This window comes from Anolis carolinensis, chromosome 2 (genome assembly GCF_035594765.1).
Source record: "Anolis carolinensis isolate JA03-04 chromosome 2, rAnoCar3.1.pri, whole genome shotgun sequence".
NCBI lineage: Eukaryota > Metazoa > Chordata > Lepidosauria > Squamata > Dactyloidae > Anolis > Anolis carolinensis.
In genome coordinates this window covers 96,679,993-96,696,286 of record NC_085842.1, presented here as the reverse complement: position 1 = coordinate 96,696,286, position 16,294 = coordinate 96,679,993, and the positions used below count along the sequence as shown (strand labels likewise).

At 38.0% G+C, this 16,294-nt stretch overlaps 1 long non-coding RNA gene across 1 annotated transcript in view; it reads left to right on the top strand.

Moving 5' to 3' along the window:
• The window catches only part of LOC103279747 (uncharacterized), a 199,312-nt gene that overhangs the window by 105,967 nt on the left and 77,051 nt on the right, over positions 1-16,294 (top strand). The gene's annotated exons all lie outside the window — the stretch shown is intronic.

Sequence of the window (16,294 nt, the reverse complement as noted above, 5' to 3'; positions counted from 1 at the left end):
TATTTTTGTGCAAAAATTTGAAATACTGCAGTTAGGATTTCTGGGAGCTGAAGGCCAAAACATCTGTGGACCCACAGGTTGAAAACCATTGCTTTATGACTATGGAGTTGACAAGGAACAACTACTGTGAAACAGATACAATAAAGTGTTGCTTCTCCATTTGAATTTACAAAGAATCTCCCTCTGAGAGGCACTTAGAGAACTGTATTCTCAAAGACAAATGCAGCATTATATCTTTCATGATCATGTCCTTCTGAAACAGAGAACCTTAAAAATAGAACAGAAACAAAGCATGTTTAACGCACTGAATTAATATGAATTTTCAAAAGGTACATTTATTTTATTGGCCTAATAAAGCCATAGGATTTAAGTTGAAGAGAAGTGCAGATTCTCAGGACCTAAAAGATATTAAATACAGGTACCCTGGGGAAAGGTATTTTTATGGTGTATGTGAAACCTGTACTGTAAGGAAACAAAGAAGCCTAAAGCTCTCTACTATGGGCCGGGCTGTGGCGCAGGCTGTTGAGCAGCTGCAATAAATCACTCTGACCATGAGGTCATGAGTTTGAGGCCAGCCCATGGCGGGGTGAGCACCCGTCAATTAAAAATAAAAAATAGCCCCTGCTCGTTGCTGACCTAGCAGCCTGAAAGATAGTTGCATCTATCAAGTAGGAAATAAGGTACCACTTATAAAGTGGGGAGGCAAGCTTAACTAATTTACGACCTGGAATGAGGAAGTACCGTCAGAGTGGATGATGAAGCAGCTGCTCCCCCCTGTGGCCAGAATAGAACATCCCCTCAGAAGAAGGTTAAATTGCCTCTGCGTCTGTCTGTCTCTGTCTCTGTTTGATGTGTTTATGGGCATTGAATGTTTGCCCTATGTGTGTATAATGTGATCCGCCCTGAGTCCCCTTCGGGGTGAGAAGGGCGGAATATAAATACTGTAAATAAATAAATAAATATTCTACTTGGCTAATTAATTTCCAGGTCAGTTAATATTTTTCTGCCTTAATTTTCTTTATAGAGCTAGCTCTTTTATTTTTGCTCTGAATTATGTGTTTTAAACTATGAAAGAATTTCAACTTTACTGCAAGAAGTCTCATAGGTTCCCCTCTAGCTTTGCAGTTCTATAAACCTTTCCAAATAGACCACAACAGTAGAGATATACCAAAATCAATTTTAATTACATATTGATAAATTAACTCTAGATGCATGTTGAACAAATATGCCAAATTTAGCTTTGTTTTTTAATCTGAAAGAAATTAATTTTATGGCATCATTTAATTCCACTGTTATTAAGTAAATATTGTTTCATTCAAAGAGCAGTTGAATGTGAGGTTATTGCATTAATAATAATCATTTTGCTTGGACTTAAAAATAAAGGTGAAAGCCAACATTATAAAGGTTAGCAACCAAGGTTTTGAGAGGCTTGGGAACTTGGTCTTGGGAGAGAGTTGTGTATACCTTAAAACTTACTGTTACAATTTACCATAATTGTTTGTACTTCGTAGCAGCTTTGCATTACTTTGAATCTTCTTTTGGAGAGAAAAAGCAGAGAATTATTATTATTATTAATATTATTATTGTTAATAATAAATATCACTAATGTTGTTTTTGCTATGTAATTTGTTTGTTTGTTTGCAGTCATGCCGGCCACATGACCTTGGAGGCATCTACGTACAACGCTGGCTCTTCAGCTTAGAAATAGAGATGAGCACCAACTCCCATAGTTGGACATGACTAGACTTAATGTCAGGGGAAAACCTTTACCTTTACTTTTTAAATTCAATTTAATGGGGTGTGTTTGCCATAGATGCAAGGTCACTTCCATCCTCCAGGGATACCTGTGAATACTTCAGGTAGATTGGCACGCATGGAAGGGGTTTTATGGGATGAAGCCCCAGTAAAAAATTGCAGGAAGGACATTTGTCTGGTATCATTCTTATCCTCCTGACACACTCATATTTTTCTTGTTGACGTTATATTTCAAAGGACCATGGAAACATATAGTTTGAAAGAGACCTCCAGGGCCATCTTGTCCAACCTACTTCTATGCAGGAATGCATAAATGAATCAAAGCATTCCTGACTCATGGTCATCTAGCCTCTGTTTGAACACATCCAGAAAAGGAGACTCCACCACACTCCAATGACAATTTCATTGTCAAATATCTCTTACCATCAGGAAGTTTCCCTAATGTTTGTGTTTAACCCATCCTTGTTGGAACTAACACCACTACTACTAGGTGCCTTTCATATTATGCAACCAAAGCACAATGATCCCACTTTAATTGTCATGATTCCCCTCCTATTAAAATCTGGGGTTTATAGCCTGGTCAGAGACGATAGAAGGCCCATCTTGCTGTGAATTCTTAATAGGATTCCTGGGGTAGTTTCCATTGCAGGCAAAGTGGAATCTCAGAGCTATAGCTGTATTGTGTGAAAGGATTTCTGTTGCTGCTGCCACTACTTCAGACTTGGGTGTCTCTCTATCACAGGGTAGCCATATGCCAAAGTTGACTTGGCATCAGTTGACAACAGCAGCAGCAATAGAAGGCCCTAAAAGAATAAATGGATTTGTCTTAACACTGCACTTCAAAACTTTCTTGCTTTTGACCACTCTTATCACCCTCTCTCTTTTAAATAAGAATGACAAATAACGTTTCTGACACTAAATGTATACGTTGCTATGTTTCATCTTGAAAAAATTCGACAAGAGCAGTTTTATATAGAACAGAGAAACCCTGTCCAGAACAGCATTGGTATGGAAGAATAGTTTTTGGAAAGCAGATGAACAACCAGAAGGCAGTTTAAACTGTTCTGAAGATCTCATAAAACACTCCCCTCCCCCAATGACTGATTGTGCGTGACATTAAAAGATGGATGACACAGCACTTGTATATATTTTCTTGCCTCCTTCCATTTTGTCTGAGCTACAGCAAGGACATTTAGTCCCTTAAAATGTATACAGAGAGTATGGAAAGGAAAAAAAAAAGGAAGCCATAAACAATTGTGAAAGAAAGAAAAAACTTTGAATGGAGAATTAGAACTGGCAAGAAACTATAGGGAAAAGATTGTAATGGCAAAAAGTTGTTGTGTGCTCTAAAGTTGTTTCTGTCTTATGGCAACCCTAAGGTGAACCTATCATGGGTTTTCTGGGTCTGAGATTGTGTAATATGCCCAAGGTAACTAGTCATTATGGTGCCGCGGTGGCGCAATGGATTAAACCCTTGTGCCGGCTGAACTGCTAACTTGAAGGTTGGTGGTTCGAATCCACGAGTCAGGGTGAGCTCCTATTTGTCAGCCCCAGCTTCTCATGCAGGGACACGAGAGAAGCCTCCCAAATATGGTAAGACATCCTGGTATCCCCTGGGCAACATCTTTGTAGACAGTTGATTCTCTCACACCAAAAGCAACTTGCAGTATGTTCCCAATTAGCTTCTGACATGATAAAAAGTCATTTTTCATGGTCAAATGGGGGGATCAAACCTTTGTCTCCAGAGTTTAAGCCCATCGCTTAAACCATATCATGCTGGTGAAAGACTCTTATTTAAATTAGTTTTATTCCTCTTTCCCTTTTGACTGATCAATGAATTTTGAATGGGAGGAACTGAGCCTATATAAAATATTCTCATGAACAGAGTTTCTACTGTAAGATGGAGAACAACTTGGCATCCCCAATGTAGTCTTTGGGGAGAGGGAATTGAGCACTACCCTTGAGTCAAGTTGCTCCCTTTCCTGACTGTCACTTGTGTGACAAAGCATACCTATGTATTACCTTTTCCAGCCAGGGATCCCTTATGGCTTGCACTCAGCACATATCTACAATGGCTGCCCAGGGCATTTTCTTTTAGAAGACACAGAGAACTTCAAATTCCCTCCTGTTTTTCTGCAAAGATAGCATTGTAGTATCACAATGAAAGCCCTTTCCTACCCTGTCCACTCTTGTACTCTGATAGCCTATGAGTGAATATACTGACATCCTGTTACATGTTAATATTAATTTTAGATTCGGTATATGGTTTATCCTAGTGTAAAAAAATATCTATTGCAAAATTGTGGAGCTTCTATCATGGACCTTTATGGTATTGCTCCACAGCATGACAAGACCGAACTGTAAGATTTGGCTTGGCTTCTTGCGGCATTGTCTCAGATTCCAGGAAAACTGCTAGTTTGTCAGGGAACCACATAATAGCATCTTATACATGGCCTACAGCAGGAGTGGAGGAGATACAGCCCATCCAAGTCCCACTTTTTAATTCCTGAAGTCTTCCATTTGTTTCCCAAACCCTCAGTTTTTCATTTTGGAGACAGAATTTTGAAAGGATTATTTCCTCCAAATCTCTGGAATCAGCCAGTTTCACCAAATCTTGGCAGCACCTGCCCAGGGGACGTGGAGACCTGTTGTCCCACACCCGACACCGGGTGGGAGGAAGCCTTCTAAATGGGAGAATCTTGTGTGAAAAGGTCCTTGATATGGCACTCAATTCTCCTCAATTACTCCCATCCCAAATATCTCACTTTTTGGTCACATACTAGACAAAATGGTAGCCAGAAGTAATATCACATCACTTTGAGTTGTCATTTTCTATATAGGAGAACTATGAGAAGTGTATGAGATACTCTGTATGAGATACTGTGTTGAGCTATATGCATAGCAACTGAATGGATAAATAAATGGATTTTCCCTCCTGATCCTTTGGGTAAATCCTTAAGCCCTCAAGTAAATCTCATTCCTAAATCAGGCTGTGAACACGTTTGGTGACTGTGCTGCTGCTGCAGCTGAAATAAATTTCTCAATCCTAGTGTGATTTAAATGCAAAATGACTAAAGACTTAAATGAAATGTTCTGATTAATATTATACAAAGGGTAAAACTAAATGACAATCTTTGTAGGTGGTGGGGCCTCTTAAAATAGCAGATTCATTCGCCTATACTGTAATGATGCTTCATGTTGTTTTCAAAAAGGACGAATTTGCATTTACAGTAAGTTGCTTTTATATTGCTGCATTTACTGAAAAGGAAGTTACACGTTAGGGACAGTTATCTCTCTTCTGCTGAGCGCTAGAACTCAGGTCTCATGTGAAATCTTCTTTTGATGTAGTGAAATGTGGACATTAAATGTTCACATAGCATTTCACCCAGAAATGGAGTGACTATGTGAATACTTCAATTTGCTGTTAAATCATAGCTCATGCATATTTAACAGAGAAATACTAACCAATACACTTTTAGAATCTTGGCCCACTATAACTCTTTTTAGCCATTCTGTTCACTTAAAGGAAACATGTGAGCCAGAATGTATGGGCACATTTAAGCATTATGTAATTTATTAGATGTGAAATAATATTCCCCATTTATACCACAGAAACACCTGTAGGCATGTGCCTCTCTGTATTCTGTATGTTCCATTGAGGCTATAATGGATCAGTATTCCATGTAGAGTGCCATTCAATTTAAATTATTTTTTCCCACCAATCCACCTCTAAATTTCTAATGTTGTTCTCTGACTGGCTATTTTAACAACCAATAAATGTGAATATTTGAATTTCCATTACCCGATCAGTAGTTTTTAGTACACCACACATTACATAATTTCCCTTTATATATGCCATCTGTATATATTGTATTAAGGTAGCACTGATATTTAACAGGAACTATCTCAATTTGGTGCTACAATAGAGTCTCACTTATCCAAGATAAATAGGCTGGCAGAAAGCTGGATAAGTGAAAATGTTGGATAATAAGGAGGGATTAAGGAAAAACCTATTAAACATCAAATTATGTTATGACTTTACAAATTAAGCACCAAAACATCATATTTTATATCAAATTGACAGAAAATGCTGTTCAGTACACAGTAACGTTATATAGTCATTACTGTTTTTATGAATTTAGCGCCAAAACATCACAATGTATTGAAAACGCTGAATACAAAAACACTGCCTGCTAACAAACTGACTACAAATAAAGATAGAATTGCATGAAATTAACTCACGTTAACAACATTGTCAAAAATTAAATCCATAAAAAGTTCAGTCCTTGCTGCCTAGAGAAACAGTTTTGGAACCAGGCTGGAGGCAGATTGTGTTGGATAATCCAGAACGTTGGATAAATGAGAGTCAACTGTAATATAACTATACCTCAGTTAATGAAGTAGATGTGTTCCTTGGCCATTATCTCTTTAGCAGAAAGTTTGGTTCTAGAGAAAGGAACAGCAGCCAAGTTTTAAATACAAAATGAACATTTACATGGGAAAACAAATAACAAGGTTAGGTAAACCTCTTTTAAGTAAACAAAAACTTTTTGAACCTCTTGAGATGGCTTGAAAGCTTCTTCCAAAATTCACACAGGATGATTTTTTCTTTTATCAGTCTCCATTTTTCTTATGATTTCCATTTTAGATTGATCTTTTTATGGTGTGCTTGGGGATGTTGAGAGAGGCTTATTTGTCTCCCCCTTACTCTGTGATTCATTGTTCCTATAGGCTTACCAAGAGATTCTGGATGCAGGTGTTGTTTACCTTGTTGTATGCATGTACAATTGACTACAGCAGGGTAATTCTTTCATAGCTCAAGCTTTATTGCATTGTTTACTACAAACATACTAACACCACAAGGCTCTTTCACCATTTTCCCAATGCCAAGGTTACTACAGTGCTGCTAGCTAGGGCAGAGGACAAGGAAGAAAAGCAGGGATTAGATGGATAGAAAGGGGATATTGTAAAGAGGAAATTCTTTGTTGAACGCTTTGTTAACTGAAGTATGCATGTATTTAAAATCAACGCTGTTTGGATATTCCAAAGGACTCCAGCTAATTCTTTGCATATCCAATTGAAATAGGTTCTTGACTGGATTTTTAAAAATGAGAAATATGCTTCTGTGAAGCTTTAATATGGCTTAAGACAATTTTAGGTAAGATAGATCTGACTATGAATGGCATAACACAAGTACAGACAATACCACACCTAGCTCCTTTTTCTTACTCCTCACTGCAGTTTCTTTAGCTGATTGCACAAAATAGCCCCTTCAATCTGGTGGCACAATTACTGCCCCAGTTTTACTATAATGGGTGCAGTACTAAATCATTTTGACATAGGAAATAATGTAGTGCCTCTGGCAAAGTCTTCCCAATACTAAATTTTAATTTTTACTTAAAAGTTCTAGGATGTCCTGGACCCCATTGTCCTAGCATCTCTTACCAACTTCCAACCCGCCAAGCTTAGTGCTTCTTTTTTCTGCACCACCTTCCCTCTCTCCCTCCTCTTCTTTTCTGTAACAGGGGTCTCTAGTACAGAAGAACACTTGGCCAAGCTTTTGCACCATAGAGATGCTGTGGATACAGCCCCAGTAAGCTCAAAAGTAAATCCTGTGTCCTTTTGACTCCCATTGACAGGATACAGGCAGTTTTTGATGACACACATTTTCTTGACCCATTCCATACTGGCTTCAGAGCAGGATAAGGAGTTGAAATGGCTATGGTCACCTTAGTGAATGATCTCTATCTTAACATAGACAAGGTGTGTGTGTGTGTCCCCGTTGGTGCTTCTAGATCTCTCAGCAGCTTTTGATATCATCAATCATGGTATCCTTCTGGAATGCTGGTGAGGGTGGGGGTGGTTGGGAATCAGAGGCACTGTGTTGCAGTGGTTCTGGTCATACTTCTTAGGCAGGTTCCAGATGGTTGTGCTTGTGGATAGCTGCTCCTCAAAAATTGAACTGTTATATCATTCTATCCCCAATGCTTTTTAACACTTACATGAAATTTCTGGGAGAGATCATCTGGAGTAATGAGGTGAGGTGTTATTAGTACATTGATGACTCCCAAATATATTTCTTCAGGACTTCAAAAATTGTCTCAGTTTAAAGATAGTATGTATCCTCTGAATTAATGCAAGGAGAAGGTAATGGGCTGAATGAGGAAAAACAAATCTAAACTGAATCTGAACAAGATGGGAGGTGCTTGGCATCAAGGGTCCTAACCTAGGGATGGAGATGGGGTGGAGATGTGTTAACCACTTCTGGATGGAGTTACATTCCCCCTGAAAGACTGTGTTCGCAGCTTGGGAGTGCTCCTAGAGCCATCTTTCCTAATATCAGCTCAGGTAGATGGGACGGTCAGGAGTGTGTACTACCAGCTTTGGCTGATATACCAGCTGTGCCCCTTCCTAGAATTGAAGGACCTAAATATGGTGGTACATGTGATGGTGGCCTCAAAGCTGAACTTCTAATATGCACTTTATATTCGGCTACTTCTGTACCAATTCGAAAACTCCAGTTGGTTCAAAATATAACATCCAGATTGGTTACTGGAACATCCAGGAGTGAGCACATCACATCCATATTAAAGTGACTACACTGGTTGCTAATTAGTTTCTGGCAAAGTACAGAGTGTTGTTTTTGATCTTTAAAGCCCTACATGAGTTGGGTCCAGGTTACTTACAGGATCACTTTCTCCTGTACAATCCACCCCACACGCTTAGGTCTTCTGCAGGGGGGGTAATTTACTCCAATGAACCAGAACCAGACTGGCAACCATCACCCAGAGGACCATTTCATTGGCTGTCCCACAACTGTGGAATGACCTGCTAGAAAAGATCAGACAGCTAAATAAGCTACCACAATATAAAACACATGTAAGACCTATCTCTTCTGTTAGGCCTATGTACTCAGTGTTCACTATATTTTAATCTTTGTTCTGTGTGTTTTAATATGTGTATTTTGTAGAAATATGTTTTAATATGTGTATTTTATGTAATGTTTATAATTGTGTTCTTTGAGCTATGTTGTCACCCACCTTGAGCCATGAGAAGAGGTAATAAAATGATGTTGATGCAGATGTAGCACTTCTGCTGTCATAACAACCCCACAGCAGCTGAGCTGTGAGTCCACTTTATATTAGTTGAGTAGACATCACTCTAGTTTCACCTGTGAAAAGTTGGAAGGCCTGTATGTGATATAGGAAGATGTTGATCATGGTACAGAACATTGCACAATTCTTAATGTTTGTATGTGAAGTCACCACTCCAAGGCAGTGCCTCAAGGCAACTATAGAGCGTTAGTGTGAAAGCAGCCCTAGATAACGGAGTCTCCTAAGTTTTCATTTCATACTTCATGTCATATAGAATAGTACTGATCTACAAGTTTTATTAAGCAGAATGTGTTGGAAATGGCCTCTACATCATTCTTTTTCCATACTACTGCTACTTAACTTTAGAATTATTTTGCAGTTTCCGGGTCATCATGCCAGATTAACAGGGTTTTTGATGCCAAAATCCATAAAATGGCTCCAATAGAAATTCTGGGGTTAGGCCATGAGCCTCATTATATAGAGGAGGAAATCCTGCAAAAACAGAGCAGTGTGTGTCTTATTTATGGAGACAATATTTATATTTGAACAGTGTTAAAAGAGGAAGGTGTTTGTGGTGTGCTGATTAATTATGAAGCTTGTGACTCATGTAAATTGTACTCATTTGCAGCAATATAGTAGAAGATGAAGCTGTTTGCTGGTTAAAGTCACTGTCATATTATACCATTTTGCAGCACTAAAGCTTAGAAGCAGCAAGGCAGCAGGGACATTATTTTGGATTGCACAGATTTATGGCAGCAAAGCAGAACATGCAGCACAGTAAAAGAGCAGAGAGGAATGTCTCTGCGGATGATTATAATCTGCTTGGCATGCCAGAGGTGTTTTGCATCCTAGGTTGTTGCTTGTAAAAATAATCCATCCATTGTACAGCCCTGCTCTCACTTCCCTTCCTTCTCTGAGTTACCAAAGTTAAATTCTCTACCTTTCCTTGCCACCAAGTTCAGATAATTTTTTAGAAAATGCTGATGAAGCTTCATGCTCTTTAATACTGTCCCAATATTGTTCAAGCTTCCTTCCTTGCCTACTTTTTAAGAACACCAACCTTGATAGGCTCAGACCCAAAGGACTAGCTTATTTCTCCAGCAACCCCTGAATGATGCTCATGTGCATAGAGACTTAAATGTTTATTATGTTTATTTATATCCTGCTTTCTCTCTCCATACAGAGACTCAAAGCAGTTCACAACTAAAAGCATTTAGATGTCATTGTGCAGATTAAAAGAACATTGGTTAGTCAATCCATGGGGCAAATATAAGAAAATGGGAATCATAAACAACTTTGCCCCAAATATCATTAAGGCATGAGATCCTCGTTGATCTTGAAAGCTAAACAGGGTCAGCCTTGGTTAGCACATGGATGGAAGACCATCAATAAATATCTTGGGGATGTAATTAATCACTAATTTTCTTCTTGAAGGATTAGCTCAAGAAATAACTTCAGCAATTTTTGCAAGAAATAATCAATAAATCACATGATTTCTAAAGCCAATTCACAATTTGGGACTTATTCTACACAAAATTCACATATGCTTGTTTAGTAGCATAAACAGCATTTTCTATGCAGAAGATACTATCGTAGAAATATTTTCTGCACAGAAAAAGCTACTCTATGTTTACAACAACCATAAACATATTTTACATGGAATGTCTCAATTACAGGATTTTCGGATCACGAAGCAATGCTTTCTGCATAGAAATGCTATTTTGTACATACCACCCTGTTTCCTGGCCAGAAAGTACTGTTTTCTGAATAAAACTATAATGTGTGAATTTTGTATAGAATAAGTTTCAAACTGTGAAAATTTCCATCAAAATACTTCTTATCAGAGTGTCCTGAAATAAATGCCTTTCAGTCATTTTTTCCAAACATTTTAAAATACTCTTTCTATCTGTAATGACCCTTCTTGAGTATGCTTGTTTTCAGTGAGTCACTATGACAAGATCAGTGTAGAGCAAACCTTTTCAGCCATCAAGTTCTTTATTTCATATTTATTTATTTACTATATTTATACCCTGCTCTTCTCAACCCCAAAGAGGACTCAGAGTGGCTTACAGTTTATGGCAAAATTTAATGTCACAGTATACAACAAATAATAAATATAACATATTATGTTATAAAACAATTAAAACATATAAATGCAATAAAACAGATTAAAACAAAGCAGATGTTTTGTAAGGGGAGTAATGAGACACAAATCCAGGGTCATGGTGGCAGCATTCACTCAAAAGAGAGTCCAGGTGAATCAAGGGCCATGGCCGGAAAAAAAACAAAACAAAACAAATGTTTGCATCTTTTTGCTGACCCCAGGATGCTGAAATGGAGGCTGGTCAAGATGGAGTCCAGCAGCACCAAGCAGCCTGAGTGAGTCCCCAGGAGCTGAGCCAGAGGCAGCAAGGGAAACAAACACTGCCCCTTCCCTCAAAACCCATGGTACCTTCACTTCTTGCTTTTTAAAGCAAAAGTTTCTTATGGATTCCCAATAAATGTTTATATATTATGTTATGTATAATGTGTATATGCCAGACATGGGCAAACTTTTTGACCAACAGTGGAAGTCCCCCAGGGGCCATCTAGACCAACCCCTTTCTGCCATGCAGGAACAGCAGAATCAACAGATGGTCACCCAGCCTTTGTAACAACAACAACAAAACAAAACAAAACAAAACAAAACAAAACAACAACAACAACAACAACAGAAATCCCAGTGGACATTCAGTTCAACCCCCTTCTGTCATTCAGGAAAAGCACAATCAAAGCATCCCCTGAGTGGTGGAGGGAAATAGAGTTTTGGAAGCAAGCAAGGTGAGGGAAAAGGATCTGAGTAGTGAGGAAGATGAGGAAAAAAGGGTTTTGGTGATGAGGGAGGCAGAGGGAGGAGCTGGAAAGAGAAGGGAAAGCTTGGAGGGGGAGGAGAAGGGAACGGTGGAGCTCCTCAGTATGCTTCATGGAGCCCTAAGGGCTCCATGGAGCATATTTTAAGAACCACTGGTGTAGTGCATAAAATCAGGAAGGTATAGCAAAATCCTTTTTTCGCAAAAAAACCCACTCTCTCAGTAATATCTAACCAATAATGATGACTCTTAAGGACAACTCAGAATATTGAAGATCTATGGGTGGGCATGATTTTGCCACTGTCCCTACAAAGACCAATGTATATATGTGGAGGGGTAAGGTAGTGGTGTGCAATATGGCATGGGTCCAGTGCAAACAACAACTGAAGAAAGTGGCCTTTGTTTTGTGTCTGCAAGTTCTACAATACCAGTTAAAGCTGCACTGTTCTTTAAACATGAAGCCAGGTATAACTTCATGTTAATAACAGTGGATATTATTTACTCTAGTGAAGTAATATGTACTATAAATAGATTGAATGTCTATGTGATCAATTGACTTTTATCTTTAAGATTATATTGCTATCCATAAAATAATATATCTCAAATATGGTATTGATCAAAAAATGTAGCCATATGTAGTCAAAAATGTAAGTGTTCATATTGGATTTTTAAAATATTTGGTATTGCCAGTGATACCTATATTGCCAGTGATATCTATATCAATATTTATATATATAAAATTATTGCTCAGAGACTGCATCTTTTATTGGTTAATGGTATTTTGAAGGAGAAGTGATGTGCATAATTAAAGTTTGACAGCATTTCATATTTAATTTTGTTTTTTAAAGATATGTACATGCACTCTAAATTCATAATTTAATCGTATTGGAACCTTACAGCCAATCATTCAGGACATTCTCCTGCTATGGGGGAATTTTGTTTTAGAATGAGATGTTCAAAATTAAAATTCATTTACTTCAAAACAGGAGTAGAATGGAGGTAGAATCTATAATGAGAAATGATCTGGCAGAATCATTGCATCTCTATGGAAAATTGAATACTTTTCTGCCAAAGCAATTTTTCCAAAAGGACTTAACTACATTGCTATTTATCAATAGGACTTCAAATGTTGCTGTAAATCACATTCAGTATTTTAAATATAAGAAAACTGAGGATATTACATTCTTCAAAAATATAGTAAAATGAAATGACCTGTTTTTGTATCAGCCAAATTCAATAGAGTACAGACAGCGCAGACAGAAAGGTGTTGTGTCTGTCATTTAGGACATGCAGGTGAGAAGCCTCTCTGGTAATAAATGATCCAATAAATAAATCAATAAATATTTTTAAAAGGTGGCAGTGGTAATGCAACAGTAAGAAAGTTGAATCTATTCAGATCCAAACCAGGCTGAGGGTTTAAGAAGGCGGAAATAATGTAGGTTTCAATCTCAGTCAGGTAACAAAATGATGGATACTTACTATTGCTCTCTGTAGGTTTGTGGTGCTCAAATTGACACAGGAGACAGTTAATGGATTGGTCTATTCCATATCCATGTCCCAAAGATACTTTTAACTTTCAGATACTTGGCTTGTCTTGTGTATTTTCTCCTCATCTTACTCCTGGTCAGTCAGTACATTATATTTATAAATCACTTCTTGGCCATAAACCAGGTTGTACGCTGGATGTAGTCCCTGAATACTGGCGGCCGGGCAAATTGATTAAGTTTTTTTTTTGTCAATTTGCTTTCAAGTAGAGTCAACAACTATCCCATTGGGGGTGATTGAGGCTTAATGAAATGTAGAGGCTGAAGCAATGAGAAGGTCATCTCCATCACTGAGAGACATGCATATGTTATTCTTGATGGGCATGCAGAGTAGTAGCTGAATAAGCGGAGTCCATTTTTGAAGAGAGATGCACTCTTTTCCATTGGAGTACATTTTTGAAAGCCTGATGCATCCTTGCTTGTATCCATGTCTGTTTATATGTGTAAAGGTTTCATCTCAATGTTTCTCATTGGGATTCCCCATGAGAAGGTCCTCATATTATGCTCTATCCCCAGGATTCCATAGCATTAAGCCATGGTAGTTTGTGGTTTCAAACAGGTCACCTGTCATCTTATGGCAACTCCAACATTTCACAGGGTTCTTTAAAGTCAACGAATATACAAAGATGGTTTGCCATTAGTATAGTCTACATCACCTAGTATTCCCTGAAGGGGTTACCTTCAAGTTTTAACCTGATTATGTTTAGATTCCAAAATAAAATGAAATCTGGTGCCATTGGAATATAATGCTCAGAGACCAGCTCATGCACTAACATTGGTTCCCCATCTTCAACCACCAATTTATTTTACAGTGCAACATAACATTATGCAGACATAGGTATAAAAATATTTGTATTACACTTTGTTTCCAAAAAGTAAGAAAGAGATAGGAGAGCAAAGATAGGAAAATGCCATTGGATTAGGTTTCTACTAGGAAGCTTAGAGCAACTTTACCGCAATCATGCTCACATTGGAAAAAAACATGTTTATTACATTTACATAAGTCTACTTTGTCCATTTCCTCCATCTTCTTCCTCTGTCTTCCATTCTGTGTTCGTTGTATCGCCTCTTCTCCTCATTAATTTTTATTTGTTGCCTCTTCTCGTCATTAATTTTTATTTGTTTCCTCACATCCCTCTGTTTTTCTTGATCTCTTCTATCTCTCTTCTGTCTGTTTCTTTTGTCCACACTGTTTCTCATTTCTACTTTCTTCACTTGTCAGCTGACTATCCATTACAGCTCTCCTTCCCTCCCACTGCAGAGTCCTACCCAATACACATATGGCACCACAAGGCAGCATCCCACAGCTTTCCTCATCTTTTTCCTCCTTCCTTCCATCACTTTATTTGTTGCCCAATGTATTTTATATGGTCCACAGCTGTCTGCCTAATTATTAAAAAATCCAGTAATGACAGTAGCAAAGGGAGAATTAATGTACCAAAAGAGAATGTTACCCTGTCTATCATTCCTAAAAAATTCCCTTAAATTACACAGAATTTTGTTCTTACCTAAGGTATTTTTTTAAAAATGAAAGTTGCTAGCAGCATAATTCATGTCAAAGTACTGGTTCCAGCCTCTGATCAGAAGGTAATTGTTCCTAGCCAAGTGTGAGGTGCCTCATTTGTTAACAGATTTTAATCAGCTATTAAACTTTCTCACACAAAAGAAGGATAGCACATTCCTTCCAAAATCAAAGGATTTCAGCTGAGTAATGGTCCAAAGCTCCTGAGGTCTTTCTGTGTTCTTCAGCTATGGGCATGGTAAGAAGGGATTTCATTCTCTGTGCTGGCCAGATCATCTAGCCATGACTATTCTTGATGCTGAGGCATGAATCCAAGATCTTGGGCTCATAGGATTCTTAAACTGAATCATGACATTTCTTTGCTCTTCACAAACGGGACTCAACTTGCTGTGATCTTTCCTTTTTATAGGTGTTTGGAATGAAATAGATTTGGTAAGGACTAGATTTTGAACACTTCTGGCAGTGTTATGATTAAAAAGCTGGTAACTGGGTATTTCGGAGATATGCCAGGATTGTACCATCAGAGAGGCATGGCAGCAAAAGTGACATGAAAACTAACATAAATTTTAATTTCAACATGTCTAGGGATCATTAAACCATTCTACCTATGTAGAATTATCCTTGCAAAGCATAATTTCTTTATGCCTTCTGTGGTTGTTTCAGAGAGTCTGATTTCATGCATAATCTTGACTTGATTTAATCCAGCTCTTTTGAGACTTAACCTTTCCATTTGTGCCACCTGGATCTTTATGTGGCACAGCATTTTTTTAAAGAATTTTATAAAAAAATTTATACTACATCGAAAGAGTGAGAACAACCAAGGTATAGAAAAGTAGGGAAAAGAGAGAAAGGTAAAAGTCTACAATCTACAAAATATGTGGCACAGCATTGAGTTGCTATGTGATCCTTTGCCTCTTCAGACTCACCAGATTTGCACATTGCGAAGTCAAGTGACTTCTCACTTGAATCACAAATAATTCTCAGCATCTTCTCCTTCTTTTCAAGGAATTTGCAATGAGTGCCTCTTGACTTTTGTTCCTAAAACTGTTTGGACTGTATGCACAAAATATTTTTGCAAATTCATGGCCCCTTTCATGATCTTTGGTGACCTATACCTCTTCAGACTGAAGGTGATTGTTTAATCCTACATTTCATTTGATGTTACCTCCTACAGACTATGCTATCAGGAAAATCAGATTTTGTTTCATGTCAGGAGTGATTTGAGAAACGGCAAGTTGCTTCTGGTGTGCGAGAATTGGCCATCTGCAAGGACGCTTACCAGGAGTCACCTAGATATTTGATGTTTTACCATCCTTGTGGGTTGTTTCTCTCATGTCCCCACAAGGGGGGCTGGAGCTGACAGTGGGAGCTCACCCACTCTCACGGATTTTGGATTCAAACCGCTGACCTTGGGAAATTTTTAGGATACACTTAGATAATAATGCAGACAATCCAAATTTTTAGTGAGCTGCTATGAGTGAATTTTAAAATCATGGTAGAAGCAACTTGAGAACATATTGCAAGTTGCTT